This window comes from Mustela nigripes, chromosome 2 (assembly GCF_022355385.1).
Source record: "Mustela nigripes isolate SB6536 chromosome 2, MUSNIG.SB6536, whole genome shotgun sequence".
NCBI classification, from domain to species: Eukaryota; Metazoa; Chordata; class Mammalia; order Carnivora; family Mustelidae; genus Mustela; species Mustela nigripes.
In genome coordinates, this window is record NC_081558.1 from 189,479,765 (window position 1) to 189,505,112 (window position 25,348).

Here is a 25,348-nt window from a genome sequence, read left to right on the forward strand (position 1 = left end):
GCGGGACTCGATCCCAGGACTCTGAGATCATGACCTGAGCCGAAGGCAGCGGCTTAACCCACTGAGCCACCCAGGCACCCGAGGTGATTATTTTCTTTACAGGCATAACATGCATTATTATAATAATTATGTATGCTAATAAATTTAACTTCAGATATTTAAGAGCTCAACAAACTTTTATTGAGTACCTACAATTCTGTATCTATATAGCAGATGAATAGGCAAGACCAACAGGTACCCATGGCATTCACAGTTTTAGAGGGGAAAATAGATATTTAAAATACCTCTTACAACAGAGTAAGTTCTTCTCTACAATGTATGATGTATAAAAGATAAAGCGATGTATGGGGTATGAAGGTACAAGTGAGTAACTCACCCTGATTTCACAGAACAACAACAGCAAAACTAGAAAAGTAATATCTGAGCTGGATCTTGAAGGACATAAAAAAAAAAATGAACAAAAAACCGAATAGGAAAGTAATGTCTGAGCTGATTTTGAAGGACATAGAAGGGGAGGAAAAAATTTCATGCTCTTTTGACATAGCATGTACAAACCCACAAAGACAAATAAATGAAGAGCAACCTCAAGAGATTGCAAATAATTTGATGTGGCTGCAAGACAAGCTACAAAGACTGTTGGGAGCTAAGTTTACATAATTAGGTTGATGTTCATTACTAAGTACAATTTTTGCCCTTCTAACAAAAAATGCCAGTGTTATAGTATGGGATAGTTAATGAAGAATTTGAGATGAGAGTTTCCATGATCAGGCCTGTGTTCTATGAAGTTGACTCTATTAGTAATGTAGAGACCAAATTTCATAGCATTTGCTCTTTTTTGAATGATGACATTAAACTAGGTCAGGGGCCATGGAGAAAATGAGAAATGTAGTAAAGGAAAAATGTGAGAAACTGTAAAGTTATAATTTATAAGATAATAGATATTGGAGACCACTCATCAAGTCCCCCAAAAGATAAACATGTCAGGTGATGGATTTGTTCATTAATTATGTAGGAGGAGTCTTTATACACATACAGAATGTATGTGTATAATCACCATGATGTAACTTGAAAAAACATATAATTTTAGACATCTATTATACCGTCAATAAAGTTGAAATTAAAAAAGCAAAAACAGGGGCACCTGGGTGGCTTGGTGGGTTGGGCCTCTGCCTTCAGCTCAGGTCATGGTCCCAGGTCCTGGGATCGAGCCCCACATCCAGCTCTCTGCTTGGCCGGGAGCCTGTTTCCTCCTCTCTCTCTGCCTGCCTCTCTGCCTACTTCTGATCTCTCTCTGTCAAATGAATGAATAGAATCTTTAAAAAAAAAATGTCCAATGGAAAAAAGACAGCCTCTTTAATAAATGGTGTTGGGAAAATTGGACAGCCACTTGCAGAAAAATGAAATTGGACCATTTCCTTACACCACACACGAAAATAGACTCAAAATGGATGAAGGACCTCAATGTGTGAAAGGAATCCATCAAAATCCTTGAGGAGAACACAGGCAGCAACCTCTTCAACCTCAGCTGCAGCAACATCTTCCTAGGAACATCGCCAAAGGCAGGGGAAGCAAGGGCAAAAATGAACTATTGGGATTTTATCAAGATCAAAAGCTTTTGCACAGCAAAGGAAACAGTTAACAATATCAAAAGACAACTGACAGAATGGGAGAAGATATTTGCAAATGACATATCAGATAAAGGACTAGTGTCCAAAATCTATAAAGAACTTAGCAAACTCAACACCCAAAGAACAAATAATCCAATCAAGAAATGGGCAGAGGACATGAGCAGACATTTCTGCAAAGAAGACATCCAGATGGCCAACAGACACATGAAAAAGTGCTCCATATCACTCGGCATCAGGGAAATACAAATCAAAACCACAATGAGATATCACCTCACACCAGTCAGAATGGCTAAAATAAACAAGTCAGGAAATGACAGATGCTGGCGAGGATGCGGAGAAAGGGGAACCCTCCTACACTGTTGGTGGGAATGCAAGCTGGTGCAGCCACTCTGGAAAACAGCATGGAGGTTCCTCAAAATGTTGAAAATAGAACTGCCCTATGACCCAGCAATTGCACTACTGGGTATTTACCCTAAAGATACAAAGGTAGTGATCCAAAGGGGCACGTGCACCCGAATGTTTATAGCAGCAATGTCCACAATAGCCAAACTATGGAAAGAACCTAGATGTCCATCAACAGATGAATGGATCAAGAAGATGTGGTATATATACACAATGGAATACTATGCAGCCATCAAAAGAAATGAAATCTTGCCATTTGCGACAACATGGATGGAACTAGAGCGTATCATGCTTAGCGAAATAAGTCAAGCAGAGAAAAACAACTATCATATGATCTCCCTGATATGAGGAAGTGGTGATGCAATATGGGGGCTTAAGTGGGTAGGAGAAGAATCAATGAAACAAGATGGGATTGGGAGGGAGACAAACCATAAGTGACTCTTAATCTCACAAAACAAACTGAGGGTTGCTGGGGGAGGGGGGTTGGGAGAAGGGGGGGTGGGGTTATGGACATTGGGGAGGGTATGTGCTTTGGTGAGTGCTGTGAAGTGTGTAAACCTGGCGATTCACAGACCTGTACCTCTGGGGATAAAAATACATGTTTATAAAAAAATAATAATAATCATTTTAAAAAAATTAAAAAAAAACAAAAAAAAAACAAAAAAAAATTATTCTCATCTTCTATGTCAATTTTTGGAAGAAAACAAAATCACCCATCACTCCCAAGGTTTCTTTGTGGTTGGATCTAACCACGTGACCAAGTTCTGGCAAATGGGATAAAGAGGATGTATATTGTGTAGCAGCTTCAGGGAACAACTCCTACCTGCAAGAGGGAAGGTTTGCCTTTTTTTCCTTTCTTTCTTTCTTTCTTTCTCTCTTTTTTTAATCTCTTTCTTTTAATTGCTTTCAGAACTACAGGCATGATGGCTGGAGCTCCCTTGAAGTCTCCTTTTTAGGAAGGTAGAAAAGTGACCTACAAGAGTCTGAGTTTCTGAAGATATAATTAAAACAAAATAAATGATCATATGTAAGCCCTTTCTACCTGAGGTCTCCATTCACTTGTAATAAAATCTCTTCCGAGTGATATAGCAGTTAGAAGTGGAGGCAAGGAGGAAAAGCAAGTAGAGATTTCTAGCTTGGATGATTACCGAGTAAAAATTCATGTTCTGGGGAAAGATACTAACTTCAAGATTTAGAAATTTTGAGTTAAAAATACTGGAGTGACTTTAAAAGGGAGAGGTCTAGTAGGTGGTGAAGTATACTGGTAAGGAATTCGTGTGAATGGCTGGACATAAAAATTTGAGAGGCATAAAAATACGTGAAATGGACATGGCATCTTGGCAATAGATATGATGGTCTTGGAGACCACTCAGAGGACATAAGAGAGCAGAAAAGGGAGCTGTAGGGAGCTCCAGTGTGTAGGCTGTGGGTGAAAGAAGAGAGGGGGAGGGAAAGGGAAAAAAGCAACAGTGATGATGGTGGTGCTGGCGAGGCTGACCCTGGTAACAATAGTAATCGGGTCATTCCCACAGCCTGTACTAGATGCTGGGCACCACCATAAGTACCTCACATGTATTAACACTTTCGATCCTCAAAACAACTCTATCAGTAGTACCTAGCAGATAAGTGAAGTACTGTTATCACCCACATTTTTAAAATTATTTTTAAAAAATTTTTTATTTATGTATTAGGCAGAGATCACAAGTAGGCAGAGAGGCAGGCAGAGAGAGGCAGGGAGAATCAGGCTCCCTACTGAGCGGAGAGCCCGATGCTAGGCTCGGTCCTAGGACCCTGAGACCATGACCTGAGCCTAAGACAGAGGCTTTAACCCACTGAGCCACCCAGGTGGCCCTTATTACCCCCATTTTAAAGGAAGTAGGCACAAAGAAGTTACTAAGTTGCTCAATATGACACAGTCAGTGGTGGTGTCCATTAGGGGGCTCTAAGTGCCCTTCCTCTTCACTATTCTACCCCATTTTCTCAAAATGGAGATATTCAAAGAGTTATACTATCAGGGCAGAGAAAGGCTGAGAATTTGAAAATAATGAAGTTATTGGCTCTTACTAATATTACAGAGAAGTCAGGGGAAGAGGCAAAGAGCACTGACCGGATTTGACATTTTGGAGGTCACCAGTGACTTTGCCGAGAACGAGAACCGCTTCAGCTGAATGGCGGCTCAGAGTTTGATATGGATGGACTGATGAGAAAGCCCATGCCTTCCTTTTATCACACACACACATATGCACACACACATTAAAAAAAGCTCTGTTTTTAAAAAAATGGGTGGGGCGGGAGGGCATACCATTCATCTGTGAATTAAAGGTGAGAGTCTGAGAAAAAAAATAGGGACAAAGGGTTTTTAAAAAGTTTGTTGTTAGATCATAGAGAATTAAGTATGATTTATCATATGTAGTGAAGAAGTCATCAGACTATCTGAAAACGTGGAACAAAGATGGAAGACTAAAGGGCCAAGTAGTAAGGAAAGGCGGCAGACAATAGGCTATGGGGTAGGAGCACGGAAATGTGAATTTTCTCAATGTTTCAGGAGTAGTACCAAATAAAGACTGCCTGAAGATAATGCATCCTCAAGTATGTTCTGAGAGCCAAGAAAAGGAACAAAACCAAAAAGGACCCAGAAGACAGCATCCACCATAAAAATCACATCGGGATAATTATCATGAAGTTTGGCTTCAAGTATTGGCTCTGCCCCAAACTCATGGACAGAACTCCTCCTGAGAACCACGATCTCTCAATTATCTTATTTGTAAATGGCCCTAATGAAACAGTATTTTTGCATGAAAAATGGAAATAAAAAGCCTCTGAGAAGAGACTATGCTCCACAAATTTATTATCATCAGGGAAAACATGAAGAAACTACAAGTTATCAAGTTGGTTTCATGTGAAAAATACCAGCTCGGGGTCAGCCATGCCACATCCGTGCATGTCACTGAGAGCAAATCACTCAGCCACATTGGATCTTGGTCACGTCTCTTGTGAAATTAGGATAATTGTCCTTAGATCAAAGCCTTGTTTGTATATCAAACTAAATAACTTACTCAAAATAATTTTATAATACCAATCGCTACACAAAGGCAAGCAATTCTTTCGGGAACCATGAGATATCATTTGTAATACAAGATAATAACAACACAGTCAATGATGAATAGCATTCACATTCAAATATCTCAGTGGTGGTGAGAGGTAGACTTGCCACAGATGTCACATCTGGTTTCCTTATTGTTCGGATGAGTCACACTTAATTTTAAACAGCAAGGCAGTTCTGTGAACAAAGGAAGTGGTCTAGGAGATCACAACTCTGCTGGCCAAAGAATGTCTAACTGCCATATGCTAGCCAATGGAACAGGGAGAAGATGCATGGCCACCACTGGCGGGGTGGGGAAAAGATGTTGCTAGAGACTGTGGCTGAGGCAGTTTCAGTGAAGTTATGGGAAATCTTTGTGCTTTTCCCATGTGGTCTTCCCACATCCTCACAGACCCCCATGGTGGGGCTCTTGGGAGAGATGTAAAGTAATAGGCAGGGGCAGGAAGGCAGATAGAATGTAGGAGACAGGAAGTGGAGAGGTACCAAGGACAAGGATGGGGGAAGATTGGGATACAAGGGAAGAACAGAGCTCTGGGAAAACAGGAATCATCAGACAGTGCTGCTGCACACACTCTACTTGGACTGGGGTACTTGGGTGTAAGCCAAGAGCAGAACAGTAGAAAAGTCACTCAGCAAAATAATCCATGTGGGCTAGTCACAAGGACATTTCACTTCTGTATGTGTCTAAAACTTCAAAATATCTAGAAGTTAAACTGTAGAAGTTAAACTTTACATGACTAAAAATCTATTGCACACAAAGACTTAGAAGTTTTGCACATTCATTATCTTGGTAACCTTTACCTTTTCTCTCTTGAAAGCCATATATTCTTTGGTTGGATCTCTTTTTTCTCTGTTACCACGGCCCTTTATCCTCTAACCTCTTTTTGGTCTTACCTGACAAAGTAGATGCTCAGTGCTCATGAAGTCGGCCCCGTTTTTATTTCAACTGATACCCATATTCAAAATCTCGAACTCAGAACCCCATTCACACCATGGAGTCTAATTTTTAACTGCTTACAGATCTTCTTTGATTTCCATTGACCTTTACATAAATCTGGTTTTTCCAAAATTCCCATCATCCCTCATGAGACAAATGTCTCTCCTTCTCCTCACTCTATTTCCAATTACACCGCTTATCTTCCAGGCCAGAAATCATGTGGTTATCAAGGCTTTCATTCAACATATCTCTCCCTATTTCACAACATTAATACCACACACGCGTAGATCTTCCTTATCCCACATATAAGCTACTGTAACAGCTTAAATTCATTATCTTTGTTTTCCTAAATCATTGTGTGTATTGTGTCACCTTCCCATTCAAAACACTGTAATAGTTCTTAGAAGATCTTCTACAGTTTAACTTTAGATATCAACATCTTACTTCTCATTACTCATGACATGGTTAGAAATCAATAACCTTTTTATAATTAAAAATAACCCTTAAAATAATAACATTTTTAGGGCCCCTGGGCGGCTCAGTGGGTTAAAGCCTCTGCCTTCAGCTCAGGTCATGATCTCAGGGTCCTGGGATCGAGCCCCGCCTCGGGCTCTCTGCTCAGCAGGGAGCCTACTTCCTCCTCTCTCTCTCTCTCTCTCTCTCTGCCTGCCCCTCTGCCTACTTGTGATCTCTGCCCGTCAAATAAATAAATAAAAATTTAACAAAAAAATAACATTTTTATAATTAAAAAATAATACTTTTAAAAATAAAAAGTAAAAACTTTTTAAAAACGTTTTTATTGAGTTTCCATTATCTGTTGGCACTGTGATAAACTGGGCTATGTGTGGCACCCTCCTATTCTCTGGGGGTTTAAGACCTACAGAAATGTGGGTTAACAGGGCAGCTCCTTGCTACCCTAGAAGTATGTAGATGGATCCTGAGAATAGGGACTTAATAGAAACTTGGGCCACAAAGGAAAATTTTTAAAAGAAGTAGAAGAATGAGCTGAGTCCTAAAAAGACAAATAGGAATTAAGTGGGAAAGATAAGAAATGAAGACATTTTAGGGATGGGGATCGGTAGCTTGAGCATACATGGTATTTTTAAGGAATCTCAAATTGCTTTTTTATGAGTGGAGTACACAATGTTTAGCTATAAAGCTACAGAGGTAGGCTGGGGTCAAATGATGAGAGAGACTAAGAGATATTCATTTTATGCTGAAAGCAATGGGACTGTCAAAAGATTTTAAGTAACAACAAATTGCATGGTCATATTTGTGTTTCAGAAAAATGCCTGGAAACAGAGTTGAAAACCCCTGGAAGGGATGATACTGAGGTAGAGAAACCAAGTTAAGAAGTTTGGGTTTCTCACAAAGTCTTGGGAAAATTTACTGCTTAAAACAACCCTTACCACCACCATCACAGGGGAAAAACAAACAAACAAAAAAACCCACTCTTATTCACAGTCAGTGTGTAAATCCAATGGGCTAATAAAATTATTGCTGATAGTGAAGACGTATTAAAATTTAAAAAAAATCAAAATATGGGTCTACTTTGCAAAACAAAGAGATCAGCATTTCATAAGTTGTAAGGAAAAATAAATCCTTTGAATTCAGTAACAGGCTAGGGAAATGCCCTCTAATTCCCATGGTTTTCTCTTCTAATCTGTTAAGATAGTTTTCTCTTGTATTTTATTCATAGATAATTAAGAATAGAGATTCATTAATTTATGTTCCATTATATTCAGGTTTTCAATAAAAAAAATGGAGCTGGGGAATGCAGATTCTACTTCATAAGAGGATTTAAAAAATAAATTACTCTTAGTTTTTAACTCCTTGCATATAATATAAACCATATGTAAACAACACTATGCAGAATCCAGATTAAAGAAAACATTCACTGTGTTGAACTGTTGGATGTGTATGTTGTTCTGAACATTCCTCCCCCATTTAATTCCTGCAATCTGTCTGCCAGTATAGGCTTCTTAATCATTTGCCATACTGTGTTTTCATCTGAAAGACTTACATATATTTTATAGAAGACCAATAGAGAGCCAGCACCATAAGATATTTAAATACACTCTGGTAGATCAGTATCATCACTACCTAAGAACTACTTAGAAATAAAAATTATTGGGCCCCACCCAATTCTTAGAGAATAAGAATTTCTAGGGTGATGGCTCAGAAATCTGTATCTTAACAAGTTTTCCAGATGAGTCTTATGTAGCTTTAACTTAAGAAACACTATGGAAAATGATCAGTCCTAAAGCAGGACAATTGAAAGGCACTTCATTAAAAAATTAATCTTGCTGCTGTGAATGTCTGGATTTTTAAGATAACCACAAATACCAACTAAACTTGTACCAAACCTGTATTGTCTCCAGTTGAACCAATTATGTCTTCTTAATCACGTAACCATGAGCCACAGGAAATAGACCCCGCTAAGCTTATGTTACCTACTCCTGAGACTCCTACATCACTAGAGACCTGATCAGCTCATCCAACAGGAGAGATCAGCACGTTCAATAGAAAGTACATTTAGGATAAGAAATGAAGTTCCTCAGTATGGACATTGTTTTTTTAAATACAAATTACCCAATAAAACTCAAAGGCATAGTATTTTCAATGAGTTTGTGAGAATAATTGTTGGTCACATTTTTTTCTGGGCCATAACAAATATTCTTATTTTGTAAATTAGTTGTTTGATACTGACAATTACAATAACTTAACCAGGGGTATAATGTGCAGAAACCGATTAGAATGCATTACGAATTAAGAGACAAAGCATTTCTTTTTCTTGATGGAAATCAAATAAAAATGTCAAACTGCTGCAATCAGACATCCTAGATATGAATATTCATTGGCAACTGTTCATGGCAGATTTATGAATTCTTTCACCTGCTGTTAGGAGGAAAAAGGAAAACATTAAATTGTCAAATAAAGCTATTAACATAAGCTAAGAGAAAAAAATATATACACAGATGGATGCTGATCTTGGAATTATGCAATCTTACCAAAAAAAGACCTATTTCTTTGATATTTTGAAAACATTAGCTTTATGCCTGCAGATTGCAAAGGTCTGAGATTTGAACTCCGTATCCACAATCAGCACTATGTCTTGTGGTTTATGGAGGACAGGGAAACCAAACATTGATCACCTTGTCATGGTAAAGCTATGTGTAAAGATACTCATTAACAATCCAAGTCATCCTTAGAACGTCTGCCTCATTTCTTCAGCAACGTTCACATCAACATCCACACACACACTGAACTATTTTGCCCTAAAGAAAAGCTTTTGATTAAATTAGACAATATCATTTAAATGGATGGTAACAAACTACTTCAGTGGATTTGTTTTCAAGGTTTAGTAATGAGAAACCATATAAAATGTTTGTTTAGGCATGTTAGGTTACTTACTTAACCATGTGTGAATTTCAGTTAATTTGTGGAACACAGTTTTCATGAGCATTTTTAGTGCTTCCTGATTATTACCAGGGTTGGAATGCTACAAAAACATAACATTTCCTGAAGCACTTCAGCACTTTCATTTATAGCCAAGGAGAGGATGCACAGAAGGAGTAAAAACTACACTTCATATATTTCATTATTTTCTCACATACAATTTGATTCTTGTTTGGTTCAGATGTTTTTTGGCTTAACTTTTAGATGCCTTTCTAAAGACACAATTTTAGATGCCTTTCTCTGACACAATCTTTTGAAGAGTTATAGAATTATTTCCCCTTTTAGTTTATGGCTTAAATAAATACATATTTAATATGAATGGGCTCTTTCATGTTAATTAGTTGAATAAAATAGTAATGCAACTATTAGGCCAAGAAGACTTTGGGTTGTATTAACATCCAATAGTCCTAAGATTTCAACTAATCTTATTTGGCACAGCAATCGTGGCATTTTTTTCCACAAGACAAGACATTTGAAGACAATTGCAGAGGTCTGAAATGTTACTTTTCCCCAACTATGCCAACAAGTTAAACTAGAAGTCATCTGAATATATTCCCAATACATCGATTTGGTTGACAGAACCAAAGTCAATGGCACTGAGTTCTTAAAAGTTTGCATTATCACAGTCATTCATTGTTGGTGGAAGTGTAAGTTAATGTTGTCTGTGGAGGAAAATTTGCTAACATTTGTTATGGAGGATAATTCATCCAACATATAAAAATTAAATATGCATATGCCATTCATACCAGCAACTCCATTTCAAGGAACTAAACATACAAAAGTTTTCTACATTCAAAAGTATTCATCGCATCACAGTTTGTAGCAGGAAAAGGATTGAAAGCAGTCTAAATGTCTATTGATTGGGGACAGGTAAATAAATTATGGTTCACCCACACGATGGATTATTTGAAGACATTGAAAGAATGAGGTTGTTCTGTATGTACTAATGTGGACTGATCTTTAAAGTGTATTTTTTTTTTAGAAGATTTTATTTATTTGAGAGAGACAGAGAGAAACCACACAAGTGGGGAAGAGGGGCAGAGGGAGAGGGACTAGCAGACTCTGTGCAGAGCATAGACCCGATGCCAGGCTCAATCCCAGGTCCCTGGGATCATGACCTGAGCTGAAGGCAGACGCTTAAGTGACTAAGCCACCCAAATGCCCCTTAAAGTGTATTTTAAAATTAAAACATCAAGCCACAAAATTGTGTATAATATGCTCTAATTTTAATGTAAGACCCAGAGAGATAGAATCTATTTTTTTCTGTTTATCATCTATGTAGGAGTCTAGGGTAGGCAAGAGACTCAAAGCAATGCTCATCTCTACTAGGTGAGTGGTATAGGAATATACACTTTTCATCCTAAGACTTTTTGCATTTTAAAGATATTTATCATGTAAATGTACTAGATAAATAATTTAAGAAATAAAATTTTAATTGCAAATAATTCATTTTCAAAAGTAAGGCACAGTATAAAAGAGTATGGATTAAGGTAGACATAGAATAAACAACCATATCCTAAAGATTAAAATGTTGTGCATTATGAACAGTTAGGGAATATCCTTCCAGTGGCCTTTCATTGTTTAGTTTTTTAATCCAATGGGCTATATTTCATATCTCAAAGTTCTGCCACCAGTGCTACACTTTCAGATTTGAATATACTATTGGCCTTCTCCCAAAATTGCACACATGCAGACACCCACAGATTTGCAATAAATTCAGGGAACTTATTTATCGTAACCACTCCAAGGCCATCCATGGATCCCTAATGCTCCATGAATCTGGGGATGACAAACCTTATTTGAATAATGACACAAGGTAGAAATTAAGTATCATTCATTTTCATTCTCAAATCCTGTACAAAGAATGACTCTAATAACCAGTTTGAACAAGACTTCAAGAATAAGTACATGTGTTAAATTGAAATTTGTGATTATAATCTAAGCCCAAGTAACTTCTGAAAAGCAATACATTTACAGTCCCAAGTGGCCATCTTACCCGCTTCCTTTTACTCACTATCTTGGCAACATTTCTGTCATCTCTGAAAAAATTGTTCAGGGGGAAAGAAAACCACAATATTTAAATATTAAGAAAGTGTTACTATAGTCCAAGAGTTAAAGAGTAACAACATGGAGGTTGTATGTTTTTAAAAAGATTACTTGATACTACTTTCAAGGGTGTGATGGGGCTTGATATTAAGATACAAATTCAATATATATCAATCCAGAAATAAACAAAGATATTAGCTCTTCAAATGCACACAATTACTTAACAATTACTCTAAATTTAACTAATATATATTTCCCAGGAAACTGCTGATAATGCTTTTATGTACATGTATATGAACTTTCTTTTAGTATTATATTTACAATAATCATGACACTTTAAAAATAATAAGAGTGACTACAACATCAACTGCTAAATACACTGGCAGAGTATATAGATGTATTGGCTAATGTAAATTTTATAATTACTACACTATAATGAAAGATATTTAATCACACCATACATATGTTATTCTTACACAATATCACTGTTCTTTCAGATTGGGGCTGTGTATATGGAGGTTTCCATCAGTTATTTTTATGGGTTTGTTTGAGCTTCTCATATTCTCTGTCTTAAAACATTTGAAACATAGCATAACATCTCTTTCCTTTGACCTCTTCTGACAAATTAAATATTCAACAACCCTGAAGCATCCATTACCCTTGAGATGACATCATGATCTCAACAACATTCCTTTAGGCAAATCAACATAATTAACGCACATCTAGAACATACAGAGCTTCTTCTTAGACAAGGCAGTGAGAGTCTCTGCTATTAAGAGGTCAAGATTAGGTTTAAAGGGTACAGGTTTTAGATTCAGCACTTTACTTAATGTCTGGGTAACAAATATAATCTCCCTTTAATTAATAAATGCAGAAAGATGAAGTTATAAAATCCATATTTATAGGGTATGATGGGAATTAATATTCCATAACATCTACTTTGGATATCAAGGCATTTACCAAAATACCTTTCCCCCCAGTTTTTTCAAGGAGTAAAGGTAGCTGATAGGTAAACTGAAGCACTTCGTAATAGGTATCCCACTTAAGGGGACAAAGGGATGTGCTCACTCATTATCAATGATAGTGTTACTGGTGTATCTGATCATACAGCTAGACTTCTTAACTCAGGTCTTATTTGTAGTGGATTTCAGATATTCTAATGATGTCCTAATGACTATCTGAAAACAACAATAAGAACAGTAACAATAATCACAAACAAGCCCTTATAGAGAATTTGTTCTGGGCCACGCACTATTCTAAATGTTTTTAGATTATTTAGTTCACTTACTTCCTTACAGTCAATGGAGGTAATATTATTATTCTTTTTTAAATATTTATTTATTTATTTTGAGAGAGAAAGAGCACAAGTGTGGGGGAGGAGGGGCAGGGGAAGAGGGAGAGAGAAAGAATCTCAAGCAGACTCCCTGCTAAGCATGGTGCTCGGCTGGGGGCTGAGTCCCAAGACCCTGAGATCATGACCAGAGCTGAAATTTGGAGTCAGATGCTCAACCAATTGAGCCACCCAAGCAGCCCTAGAAGTAATATTATTAACTCATTTAGAGATGAGGAAAGTATGGTGAAGAGGGATTTACTTATCTTGCTCAAGGTCACAGAGCTTGGGGAGAATTTAAATCCAACCCAAGGAAATTTACACATGTAAACACTACTAAACTATGTTGGGCATTATAGAGATGTTTTAAATCACCTTATTTTTATTATATTATATTATATTATATTATATTATATTATATTATATTTTCCAAAAGAAAGATTACAAGACTAGAGGAGTGATAATTACCTATGACATCATCCAACAGGTATTTCTAAATTACTATTGGGTATTGTGGTGGATGCAAATTAGAAAGACCTGAATGACAACCTATATGAAATTTGAAGAACCTAATGCAAAAAGCAAGTTTTCTGAAAGTGCTCTATTATTATAAACCATTTCCACTTACATCAAGTAAGAAAATTGAAATATAAGAGACACAGAAATTTTCAATTGTTTCTGTAACTCTCATCTATATATTCTTATAACATTAGCAGTTATAAAGATATATTTAAAGCAGTGTTATTTGACTATTTTATAATTTTACTCTACAGTTTGTTTCTTTCTGTTAACTTAAGTCTAAACAATGTTCAAAGAACTTCCCTGACCCATTTCTATTTAAATGCCCCTAAAGTCTGTAACAGTCTGCTTTTCTGACTAACCTTCAGATTATCTACCATGAATCCTTTCCTGAAGACTTATGTATAAATGATTTTAAAATATGTGATTGAAAATACTCACTTAATATCAATTATGCCCAACTGTATATTCATATTTTACTGAAGTTTTTATGTATTATTTCTTGAAGGCTGGTTGTCAGATTTAATTTTTTCATCATTCCAAGCAGCTCTAATATAATTTTCTCCATGAGGGAAATATTCCATAATTGTGCCATACAATATAGTTGGCACTAGACACATAATGGCTATTGAGCACTTAAAATGTGACTAGAGAGACTGACAATTGAATTTTTAATTTTATTGACTTTTAATTAATTTAAATTTAAAGTTAGTCACATGTGGCTAGTAGCTGCCTATTAATAATGTACATCTATAGTGATGTACGCAGAATAGATATTTAATAAGTTCTGTGGAATAAATGAATGAGAGAGTGAATGCATTCACAAAACTTTACAGGTTCCTAAGAAATATCTATCCGTACCCAAACTTTAATTTTCAAAATTATGACAGATCATTTACGGAAGCAAACCTTCTGGAGATTTACAAACTTAGAATGATAAAGTTAGCCTAGGAGGATAGTCTCCATCATTCCGCCATTCAAACTCTTACTTGATAAATAAGAGACAACTGAGTCCACAGAAGAGAAGTTTTCTTATTTCAAAACTAGATTGTGAAGAATCAGGACAAGGAACTCAGGTACTTTTGTTCTGAGGGCAGTACTACTTGCCATAATATTCTAAAATTTCATGGGTAATTAACCTCTGTATATGATCTCCCTGTGAGACTGTAAATTTAGTCTAGTGTTTTGTTTTGGAGTTGCCTGGAAGCAGAGAGACCCCAAGGCAAGCATTAGAATGTAGGTGGTTTACTTGAGCTACTGTTATGAACACCACCAACAGGAGAATGAAATAGGGAATGTTACGTATCACAGTGAAAAGTATTATCAAGACAGATACTATGGGCACTAAAGCGTAGTCCTGTGAGGAAAATTCTGGATGTAGTTTAAAATGCATACTTCAGAATTATCCCAGTTTTGCAAAGGAGGGAGTTGGCGTATTTGTCTGCTCTGATTAGCCAAAACTCCCAGGCTTTTGGAAAAATCTGTAGAGCTCAATGATGAAGTAAGGCCAAAGACATATTGGTGGGACACCTCCAGTTTGTGTTCTTGTGTTCTACTTAGTTTTTAGTGCAGATTCAAACTATAGTAGTTGTTCAATCAATAAGATTACATATAGTTCTTTTTATCATTAAATCATAGAATCTTCACAAAGTAAGAACTTTAGAAGATAAAGTACTTTGTATCCCAGGAGCTAACATAGTGTCTAGCACAAAATAAGTGATTTCCAAATTACTGTCATAACTTAATCTTGTCAACATAATAGACAAAAGAACAACATAATATTTTGATAATTTATAGCTTCTACTACTCTCAGCAATAAATACTAATTGATCGTTAACTACCTATTTCTAAATAATTGTCATACATCAACTTATTATTCCCACCACAATACTATGTTAAATATACTATTTATTATCCTATCATACTATAATAAAGAATAAATAGTTTTTAATGCTTTCTTTTGAAAAAACTTGTGTACATTATGACATTTTGAAATTAGTATTTATAATTTAATGCATTATTTTTATTTCTAATATGGGATTTCTTTTATATTGGGATCATTTTTGTTTTTTAAAGCTGGAGATGGAAGCCTACAGACTTTGATTTCTCTTAACCATCACTATGTTTAATGTTAGCTGCAAAATTAGTTGTTTTCTGAAGTATACAATACAGATATGGCCATGAAAAAAAAATCAAAGTTTGGAAGAACACATGGAGTTGGAAAAAAAAAATACTACTTCTCCCCTTATTTTTCCAAAGAAGAGAGCGCTTGCTATCACTACCTACACTACACACTGAACTCCGAGTAGATACAGTAGATGTGATGCCTACTATATTTCCTTGACTTTATTTTATTTCATTTTTTGAAGAAGAAAATCTTTTTATTAATCACAACATGAAATTAATTTGACATCCCATTAGGATCAAGCCTTGATAAATAATGCTGTTATGAAATTTACACCCATTCTGGAGGAAAATATTACATTATTAGGCCTCTTTTAGAAGGTTTTTATGGAATGATTTTAGTAAACCTTTTCTTTTTCAACAGTAAATAGCATGTATTTTCAAACTGTGCTAAAAAGCACTTAGTAAAATAACTATAAAATCTATAATCATTAACAACTGGCAGGACTAGGACTATTCTGTTAAACATTAAGAACCATATTCCTGTTTTAGCTGTTACATCAATGCCCCTTTTTCATTGGTAAAGCAAACACTTTCTGGGAGTGCCATGATGATTAGTAAGTTTCCTCAGTTAATGATGCTTGCTTCCTCAAGGCTCAAATGAGTTTCCTCCCCAGTTTTACTCTCCTGGAGTAGAAACAAGTAACTTTGGGTTTTGTATAGAAGGAGGCTAATATTTTGAAATTCTGCTATTGAAATTTTTTAACTGATAATTTACAAAAGAAATGAATTATTATAGGAATAAGTCTGTGAACTACTCCCAGTTTTGAAATAAAAAGGCTTCAGAATAACTTCTCAAACTTACCTTTCCATTCTGTAACACAACTTGGGAATCCTAATATGTCTGATCCGCATTGCCGTAATTCCTCTATCAGCTACATTTTGCCCTCAATAAGGGTTAGGATTGTGGTTTCAAACAACTTTTGCATAGAAAGCATCTTTAAGTAAGTTTTCTTTTCATTGAATTGAGATTTTTTTTTCACGTAGGTGCCTGTGGAAGGCAATGTAAACATACACACACATATATATATATACACATTTGCATATCCATGTGGGTGTGTATGTGTATTTTTTATTTTTTTAAAGATTTTATTTATTTATTTGACAGGCAGAGATCACAAGTAAGCAGAGAGGCAGGCAGAGAGAGAGAGGGAGAAGCAGGCATCCTGCTGAGCAGAGAGTCCCATGCGGGGCTTGATCCCAGGACCCTGAGATCATGACGTGAGCTGAAGGCAGGGGCTTTAACCCACTGAGCCACCCAGTCACCCCTGTATGTATGTGTTTTTAAAATAAATTAGTTTCAGGGCTCTTGGGTGGCTCCACGGGTTAAGCATCTGCCTTCAGCTCAGGTCATGATCTCTGGGTCCTGGAATCAAGCCCCAGGGCAGGCTTCCTGCTCAGTTGGCCGCTCATGCTCTCTCTTTCTCAAATAAATAAATAACAAACAATTAAAAAAAAAATAAAGTAAGTTACTTTTACCAGTAGAATAAAACTAAACTACAGGGACAACTCTGAGAACAGGTTAGTCTTCCTCACACTCCTCTAGGATGAGGAAGGCAGGTACAATTCTCCAAGGGAGGTGATGAGGCTGTGGTAAGACTTTTCATCATCCAATGGTCTGGCCCTGCCAGGCCTCACTACCACAGTGATATGCACATCTGCTTCCTCAGAAGCACTGGCCTCTAGAGACATGTCTGTCAGAAACAAGATGTTAATGGTTGAGCAGCGACGGCTGTTTGCAATCTTTTGGTAACTCTCTCCACTTTACGTCCAATCTTGGTATCAAAGTGATCATCATCAAGCTCAAGAATATCTCAGTTTGTAGAATGACCAAATAATAGCTCTGGGCCTCTACATTTCCTGAAGACAAGATATACACCTTCATTCCAGCCTCAGTCCATTTCCTGACTGTTCATTCCAGCCTCAGTCCATTTCCTGACTGCGGGAACTACATCCTCAAAAAACTCTGTTTTCATGCCCCCAGCTGTGAAGGCAGCTCTCCACAGACAGCCCTGCCTCTATCTGAGCGCTCTGGTCTTTTGCTTCAGAGACATCTGGCAGCACACGTTATCCACCACAGCCTGGATCATCCGCTGCAGGTCATCTGCTCCATTCCCAGATGTGGCAGATGTGACCAAATGGAAACTGCTGATAATTAAACGAATAAAACTAAAATAGATAAATTGGGGCAGTGGTTTCTAAAGCTTGTACCAGCATAGCTTGTTCAGCTGATTGTGCACATCTTTTCTCAGGATCACGTTCAGTGAAGAGATTTCATGTTGGTCACTTGAAATTCATCATGGCGGGAGTAGTCACACCATAGGAATCCTCTGTGTTACAGACCGAGTTGACCCCTTCTCCATCCTCTCATTAAACAGTAAGCAGCACCATTTACGAGTGTACCGCCACATGGTCAAGACCATGAGACATCCCAGAACTCATAACTTATTTAATTTAACATCAGATAACAGAAGCAACTTCACTTGTGCAATGTATAAGAATTAGGTGACCAAAGTGTTTTTTTCTGGAACCACAACAACAGAAATACCCACATGAATCCTAAGATGAGGTGTTGCTTTCTTTAATACTGTCTCTACAGCCTGAGGAAGTAATGATGGAGATTAGGATTGTCCAGACTGACATTTTTATTGCAACTAAATCTTTTTCTCTTTAACCCTGGGACCATCACAATGTTTCCAATTTTTATTTTGTTAAGAAATCATTAAAAAATCTCTTGTCATCTCCCAACCTAATTTCATGACTGAAAGAACATTTAATACTAAGAAAAGTAAAATAAAAATATCTAATCTCTAAATACATTACAATTCTTCCTAGGAAAGAAAATTTTGCAGTCCTACACTACCATTTACTACGTATTAGTATAAGCTTTATCACAAGCTGGCTGAGTACTTTGGAGCCCTCACACAATAATTATATTAATTTTTCTTAACAATAAGTCATCAAAAGAAGCATATTCTGAAGAAAAAAAAAAACAGATAATATCAAGCTGTGAACTATGTTGAGAGCGCTTCAGTTGCCAGACGGAATACTTAGTTGCACTGACAAAGACCATGGGGTGTCTGTATCTCTCTTAGCTAAGGATGACTTTTCAGATTATCTAAATTTGTGACTTCCTTCTCTCAGCTCACTCAAGTACATTTCTTATAAGAAAACATTTTTCAGTATTATTTTTATACACAGACTATATGGCAACCTCCAAACACAAGTATGTAGTCTCCTTTCCAGTTATCTTTCACTAAAATTAACAGTTATTTTAATTCATCCTTAGTCTCATGTACATTTCACTCAGTGTGATCCTTTCTGTGTGTTGGTAACATGTAGTTTCAGAATGAGCTACCTGAGAACTCTATCTAGAGACAAGGTAAACAGATTCAAGCCTGGCCTGATCAACCTGCTCTGGTAGCTGGTCTGGCATATCCTGATCAACACTGGGATCAACACCGTCCTGTGGCCTTCAAACTATGATAAATATTATTTCAATGTCTTTAAAAATGTTCATTTATCTTAAGTGATATTGGAGACTGGTATTCCTTAGGTATCACTTCTAGAAAACTACTGCCCATGTATTGAAATATTATTTTTCCCTTTCTGAATATGTAATAGGAACAGTGTTCCTGTTACATCACATCTTCTAATAAAAAAAGACACATTAAAAAAAATCATACAACAGTAGATCAAATAAGTAGACACAACCAAGTGTGTACTTGGCATATTTAACAAAGCTGACCAATAGCTCTAAATTAACACTGAATTTGCTCCTGTAAAGGAGAATTATTATTGACATTTCCAGCTTGTGGGGCCACTGAGAGTGAATAAGTTGATTGTTGTTCAATTATTTAATTAAGTTCCAGGAAAGATGTGAATCACGAGGCCTACCAGCATTAGCACTAAATTATAGAAACAGAGCAGTATTGGTCAAAAAGCGGATAGCAATGATCACGGAGAATATGTTATATATTGACTGTCTTTGTCTGCTAGCGTATTGACAGGGAACATGCAGAAAACTAATTTTGAAGTTTTTAATTATAATGACTTTTAAAAAGTATAAGGAATCATGAATAGTTCATAGAGCTTAAGCACATAGGCTATTTTATCTTATATGACCTCAGAAGAACAACTAAATAGGTACAAACATAATGAGCAAAATATTCCCAAACCACTCTTGGCCCAGACAACATACTGAGCATTGAGAATAATAAGTTGCTCTCATTAATAGTAAATTGAAGTACAATAGTCCCCCTTTATTCTGGTTTTCATTTCTGTAGTTTCAGTTAGCTGCAGTCAACGGTGGTCTGGAAGCAGATGGTCCTCCTTCTGAGGAGGAGAGGTCCCTATAGGTCAAGAGTAACCTAATGCTAGGTCACAATGCATGTGTCATTCACCTTGGTTCATCTCATCATGCAGGCATTTTATCATCTCACATCATCAAAAGAAAGATGAATACAGTACAAGAAGATATTTTGAGAGACCTCATTTGCACAACTTTTATTACAGTATATTGTTATAATTGTTCTATGTTGTTATTAGTTATTATTCTTAATTTCTTACTGTGCCTGAAGTATAAATTAAGTTTTATCATAGATGTGTGATATCATATCATATGAGGTTCATCTATATGTATATATATATATATACATATATATGAGAAAAAGCAGGAAATATACACAGTTTGGTCCTATCTGCAGTTTCAAGCACCCACTGGGATCTTGGAACAATCAATTCCCTGTGGATAAGGGGGGATTACTGTATTGCCCCTTGAAACTGTCATTTGGAGACACAAATGTGAAAGCACAAGAAATTCACTCATTTTTCAGGTTTTTAGATTTCTAAACATGTTAAGATGTTTACCATATGTACATTATGAATATAATCTAGCTAGTACAAATGGTAAGAATGTCTGCATGGTGAAATTTGGACAGAACTTCATATTCACCGCAGTAAGCTGTAAACAATCTATGTAAAATATTTCTTTTAGGGACCAGCATATGTACAAAGAATAACTATTCTGTTAATTACCAGTGTGAAAGAATAACTACTTTGTTAACTGATAGTAAAGTATATATGTTTAGTAGCTAAATCTGTATCTGTATCTATGTCTATATATCCTTTATGATCAACTGCATCTATCATAGAATGACAAACATGACCAACTAAGAAAAAGCAGTAGATCCAATACAATTTTATTTCTTAAAGTTTTGGTTTCATACTACATGCCAAAAAGTCATCACTAAATTAGGATACATTGCCTTGCTTCAACCACCATTAGGTTATAGCACAGAGCTATTGGATTAGAGGCAATGCGTTGTATTTGATTGCCCACTGCCAAGTTCAGGTGACATAAGTCATGTTCCACAATGTTAGTTCTAGACGTACTATTAAGAATTTTAACCAGTGACTTTGATGATTGAATTGTGAACACGAGTGAACATGATCTTTAATTTTACAGGTAAGTTATGGAGAATGACATCTCCAGCACTATAGAGGAAAAGAATGTGAATACAAAATAGCCTTAAGAAATTCTACAAGTTTTCAGAATTAATTATGATAAAATTCAAGAGGAACAAATCAAGGTCATCATAATACTGAAAAAAATTAAGGGAATACAAAAGTGAAGAAATGTCTATGTATAAACGTTTTTGAAGAAAGTCTGAAGCACCATGGAGGAAGGAGATCAAAAGTCAAATGGGTACACAATGAACTTTAACTTTTAAACTTTTTAACTTTTAAAGGGAGTGACAGACTTAGTTACTTGAATGAGGTAATAATAGTATAATGCTGTGGACAAAGGATTTGGAACAGGAGACTTGGGATTGAATCCAAGTGCCACACTTACTAATCTTGAGATCTTGGGTTAAGCCATTCTATATCTCTGAATCTCATTTGAAAAATGGACATGTTAACAATATCTAGTTAAACTAAAAACTAATTGGGATAATTTATGTAAAAATACATTGTAAATTTTAAATTACTGTTTACTACTGCTGATTTTTGAAAATAATTTTTATAAAGGTTATAGTCCCTCAAATTACAGACATTTTACATTATATAAAATTTTCAGAAGCTTTAAACATTTTAAGATTTTTAGATAACATACTCTATCAGAAGGGCTTAAATACCATTTCATTTTTTAAAATGTCTTAACCAGGGTTGCATGGGTGGCTCAGAGGTTTAAAGCCTCTGCTTTCAGCTCAGGTCATGATCCCAGGGTCCTGGGATTGAGCCCCACATCGGGCTCTCTGCTGCAGGGAGCCTGCTTCATCCTCTCTCTCTCGCTGGCTCTCTGCCTACTTGTGATCTCTATCTGTCAAATAAATAAATAAAATCTTTAAAAAAAAATAAAATGTCTTAACCATAAGGTAATTTCTAGAACACAGATGAGAAGTAAGCATTTTTAAATTGCTTTTAAAAAAAACCCAAAGTTTCATTTTGTTAACTATGGTATTGGAGTTTTAACTCTTGTTTTAAACCAAGGTTATTAGGTTCTGGAAGGCTATAAAATCTTTTATTTTCTAAGTTTCAAAAAACATGACTATATTTTCATCAATTTGAGAAACTGAGAATATTCATATAAGGTCCGGGCTACAAACAATTTGGATATTGTCTGAAAGGTCTCTCAGGGGCACCTGGGTGGCACAGTCAGTTCAATGTCGGATTCTTGGTTTTAGCTTGCGTCCTGATCTTAGGGTCGTGAGATGGGGTCCCACGGGGGGCTCCACGTTCAGTTCAGAGTCAGCTTGAGATTCTCAGTCTCCCTCAGCCCCTTCTGCTCAGGCTCTCTCTCTAGTGCTGTCTAAAATAAATAAATAAATCTTAAAACAAAATCTTTTAGCAGGCCTTTCTGGTTTAATTATTGGTCTTTTCTTCCTTTTCTTCTCCTCCTTCCCTTTTTCCTCTTCCTCTTCTTCCTTCTTTTTCCTCTTTCTCCTCTTCTCTTCTCTTTCTTTCTCTTCTCCTCCTCCTCCTCCTCCTCCATGTTCCTCTTTCTCCTCCTCTCCCTCTCTTCCAATGTGCTACCCCTAATCCATTGTTTTCACTAGCCTAAAGTTTCTACTCTGTGGATCTTTCGAATGAAGTAAATACATCATTATATTGCTAGTGTATAAAGACTTGGGTTTTTCTTCCTTCTTTAGTTTTAGGCAAAAGAAGGAGACCCTGGAGGAAAAGCCATACTTGTAGATTGAATGCCAAGAAAAGAAAATAGAATCCAATGCAATTCAACCTCACAAACTCTGCTTTCCAGAGACACGGATAGCTTTAGGTATATAGATGTAGGCATATTATAAGTATACACAATTAGAACCCCAAAATCCTATTTGGGATAAAACACTTCTGGAACTAATGAGATCCAGGTATAAGTAAAGCTCAGAGAAAAACTGCTGAGGAAAAGGCAGGGACTCAAGCATGTAAAGTTAAATTCAATAATATATAAACATTTTTCTTAAAAAAAAAAACTATACATGGTTTCCACTTACTACTGTTCCATGATCTGAACCCCACAGCCTTAATATGAAAAATCATTTCTCTTGATAAGGTAGTTTAATTTGCACATGTGGTTTACTACATATACAGATCTTTCTACATTTCCTGATTTATTGGTGTGAAAATTTCACTGATCCAGAAGAATTTATACTAAAATTGCTTGGTAATATGAAATCTGTTCAGGAAGATTAGAAAACCATATTATATGCCCAAGAGATTACACTATCATTTATAACAGTTGCATCCAAACTAACTCATATCTACTTAATTACAAACAACATTACATGAACCATTTTAACCCTAAACATGCTATTTATACAAATAATGTAAGTGCTGGGGGAAACAAACAAATAAAGATAACAAGGTCCCTTAGCAACAAGGAGCCAGAATTCTTCTAAGGAAATTAAGTTCACTAAGTCAATAAAATAACCTAAATCCCTTAAATTTATAACTTCTACATTTAATACATTCTACATTTAATACTGTTCAGTAATTCCACCATATTTTCTGCACCTGAAAGGATATCAGGTCTTTTGTTTTTCTTCTTTTTTCTCCTGCAATTAAACTCTTCTTGCTACCACATTAGGATATCCTAAATCTCCCCCATTCTCACTATACATCAAAGTTATGTTGTGTCCAACAAAAGCAAAGCTTTTTACTGCTTGTGATTTCTAGAACAATGCTTTTAAGATATTAATGTACAGGCCATTCACCTGGGGATCTTGGAAAAATGCAGGTATTAATTCAGCAGATCTGGGGTCTGGCCCCACATTCTGCATTTCTAATGAGCCCCCAGATGCTATGTATTCTGCTCTCAAATAGCAGCAAGCTCTTAGACACATGAAGAGGGTGTATTCCACCAAATCTATAAATCATCACAAAAGTTTTGATATAAAAATCTTGCAAATCTTAATAGTTCAATAAGAATACAAAAATAAGGTAGTAGGAATTATGACTGTATACTCAAGAACTAGCTAAGGAAACTGAACTAAGGAAAATTGCACTAACCCCAGAGGTCAATGCCCCTGTATTCCTGTCAAGAGGAAGTCATGATTTAAATTTCTCGTTAATACTCATAAAATATTTACAAGAGCAACAATGTAATGCACTATAGACGGGCTAGCACTCTACTTTGAGTCCTCTGGTACCTCTCAAACCTTCTTATGGAAGCTGATTTTGAATAAAACCTGACATTCATAATTATTCTATATTTTTAAAAATATTGCTATTAAAATCATCATTAAGGACAAAATTGTGAGCAAAGGCTATAATTGATGGCATTTAAAAAACAAATACAACTAATTAGAAGATACTATATATGAGATATGTCAAATGAAAATCCCGTAAAGATTGACTTGCTAGATTAATAGTAAACAATGTTACCTATTTTTGTTATCTTTAAATCTATGGAAAGAATAGACAGGTGGAATGAGCATTGGATTAGAGAAGGAGAAGCTCTGAAGTAAAACTAGCACTTGGATTCAAAGCCTCCAAGGCCTCTGTCCTTGAGCAGTTAAATTCAGGTAAGAAGTCACTCATAAAGAGCTAAAACAAAGAAATGAGACAACGCTTAGAAGATCCTTTTCTTTTTTTAAGAGTTTTCTTTTTTTTAAGATTTTATTTATTTATTTGACAGCGATCACAAGTAAGCAGAGAGGCGGGCAAAGAGAGAGGAGGAAGCAGGCTCCCCGCTGAGCAGAGATGCAGGGCTCGAACCTAGGATGCTGGGATCATGACCTGAGCTGAAGGCAGAGGCTTTAACCCACTAAGCCACCCAGGCGCCCCTGCTTAGAAGATCCTTAGCGCTGTGCCGGTGGTTAGCAACTGTAATTACTAGCTTCAATTATTATTATTGTTTTTAAATTCAATTAATGAACCTCTACTGTTTCATTAGTTTCAGAGGTAGAGTTCTGTTATTCCTCAGGTGCATGTAACACCCAGTGCTCATTACATCACGTGACCTCCTTCAATGTCCCCCACCCAGTTACCAGTATTCTTAACCATCTGAGTTTCTATGAAAATTACATAAACGAGGATGTATTTATAAAATGCCTTTAAAGTTCTACTCCTAATAAGCACAATAATAATATCGATTCCACCATTTGTTGAATACTTGCATCGTATCAAGCATCGTGTAAAAAGCAGTAAATAACCTTTGAGCCCTTATACATGTCCAAAGTTTATACTTTACATAAGAATGATCAAGTCCAGGGGCGCCTGGGTGGCTCAACGGGTTAAGC

At 36.2% G+C, this 25,348-nt stretch overlaps 1 protein-coding gene and 1 pseudogene across 7 annotated transcripts in view; both read right to left on the minus strand.

Annotated features, from left to right (window-relative positions):
- Nucleotides 1-25,348, minus strand: part of ROBO2 (roundabout guidance receptor 2) — a 1,305,913-nt gene that overhangs the window by 758,595 nt on the left and 521,970 nt on the right. The gene's annotated exons all lie outside the window — the stretch shown is intronic.
- LOC132010264 (enolase-phosphatase E1-like) lies at nucleotides 17,151-17,722 on the minus strand (annotated as a pseudogene).